Consider the following 2,460-nt stretch of genomic DNA (forward strand, 5'->3'; position numbering starts at 1 on the left):
ATTGTACCAGTCAATCCACTGTGTATTGTACCAGTCAAGCCACTATGTATTGTACCAGTCAAGCCACTGTGTCTTGTACCAGTCAACCCACTGTGTCTTGTACCAGTCAATCCACTGTGTATTGTCCCAGTCAATCCACTATGTATCTGTACCAGTCAATCCACTATGTATTGTACCAGTCAACCCACTATGTATTGTACCAGTCAACCCACTGTGTATTGTACCAGTCAACCCACTATGTATGTACCAGTCAACCCACTGTGTATTGTACCAGTCAACCCACTGTGTATTGTACCAGTCAATCCTCTGTGTATTGTACCAGTCAATCCACTATGTATGTACCAGTCAACCCACTATGTATTGTACCAGTCAAGCCACTGTGTATTGTACCAGTCAATCCTCTGTATTGTACCAGTCAATCCACTATGTATTGTACCAGTTAATCCACTATGTATTGAACACTGTTCCAGAGGAAAACAATACAACGTGGATGTTTTGGAGTCTGATAACTTTGAGGAGGACTTTACAAATCAAATCTAATTGTATTGGTCACATACACATATTTAGCAGATGTTGTTGCGGGTGTAGTGAAATGCTTGTGTTCCTACTGTAGCTCCAACAGTGCAGCAGTATCTAACAATTCACAACAACACATACAAATCTAAAAGTGAAATAAAGAAAATATATAAATATTAGGACCAACAATGTTGGAGTGGCATTGACTAAAATACAGTATATATATATGAAATGAGGTCCCAGCTTTGTGTGCACCTGTACTGACCTCGCTTTCTGGATGATAGCGGGGTGAACAGGCCGTGGCTCAGGTGGTTGATATCCTTGATGATCTGTTGGACTTCCTGTGACATCGGGTGCTGTCGGTGTCCTGGAGGGCAGACAGTGTGCCCCCGGGGATGCGTTGGGCAGACCATACCACCCTCTGGAGAGCCCTGCGGGTGCGGGCAGTGCAGTTTCCGTACCAGGCGGTGATACAGCCCGACAGGACGCTCTCAAATGTGCATCTGTAAAAGTTTGAGGGTTTTGGGAGCATAGCCGAATTTCTTCAACCTCCTGAGTTTGAAGAGGTGCTGTTGCAGCTTCTTCACCACGCTGTCTGTGTGGTTGGACCATTTCAGATCGTCAGTGATGTGTACGCTGAGGAAATGTTCCACCTTCTCCACTGCGGTCCCGTCAATGTGGATAGGGGCGTGCTCCCTCTGCCTTTTCCTAAAGTCCACGATCAGCTCCTTCGTTTTGTTGACGTTGAGAGATTATTTTCCTGGCACTACTCCGCCAGGGCTTCACCTTCTCCCTGTAGACTGTCTCGTCATTGTTGGTAATCAGGCCTACTACTGTTGTGTCGTCTGCAAAGTTGATGATTGAGTTGGAGGCGTGCATGGCCACGCAGTCATGGGTGAACAGGGAGTACAGGAGGGGGCTGAGCACGCACCCTTGTGGGACCCATGTTGAGGATCAGCGAAGTGGAGGTGTTGTTTCCTACCTTCACCGCCTGGGGCGGCCCATCAGGAAGTCCAAGACCCAGTTGCACAGGGTGGGGTTCCGACCCTGGGCCCCGAGCTTAATGATGAGCTTGAAAGGGTACTATGGTTCCACAGTTCCAATAAAAGCTACAATGCTCATATTTACATAAACTCTTCAGTTATATTCTGTGGGTGTCAATGAGTAGACTGATACCCAATTTCATTGCTCCACATTCCAACACTTCAAACTTGTTCAACATTATCTCGTCTAAATATGTCATGATTCGAGCAATTGTAACCTCTGCGTCACTTTCAACATGGACTTTTATTCTGAAGTCGAACCGCAAATTGCACTAGTGTGGCTAATCCTTATTGTGGCTAGCTTCAACAGCATGTCCGGTCAAGCCTCACTAGCTATATTTAAGCTAGCTTGCTGTTTATAACGTTAGCTTTGGGCAACAGGGTTAAGTAAGTAGCTGGCTAGCTAGTTATTTTCATAACTGAAGTTCGATTTCGATCGGAGAAAAACAAGTGGCTACCTAGCTAATACTTACTCACAAGGATTCCTAAATCATTGCTAAGAATATTGAAAATGTTGTTTTCAGGCTGGTTGCATTGGTGCTAGCTAGGTACCAAGCCTAAGCTAGCTAGCTACCCCAGAGTTGCTAATAACATCTGTATCTGCGCTTGGCTTGCACATGCAATACAGCACACACAATATTCTATAATAGAATTGTGTTATTTGACGTGTCATATAGTTTTATTTGATGCGTATCTTTTTTGACACGCAAAGACCCAAACGGCATTCATCTCTCCCACTATGTATTGTACCAGTCAACCCACTATGTATTGTACCAGTCAATCCACTGTGTATTGTACCAGTCAACCCACTATGTATTGTACCAGTCAACCCACTGTGTATTGTACCAGTCAACCCACTGTGTATTGTACCAGTCAATCCTCTGTGTATTGTACCAGTCAA

The sequence above is a fragment of the Salvelinus sp. IW2-2015 genome, linkage group LG14, assembly GCF_002910315.2.
Source record: "Salvelinus sp. IW2-2015 linkage group LG14, ASM291031v2, whole genome shotgun sequence".
Classification (NCBI taxonomy): Eukaryota; Metazoa; Chordata; class Actinopteri; order Salmoniformes; family Salmonidae; genus Salvelinus; species Salvelinus sp. IW2-2015.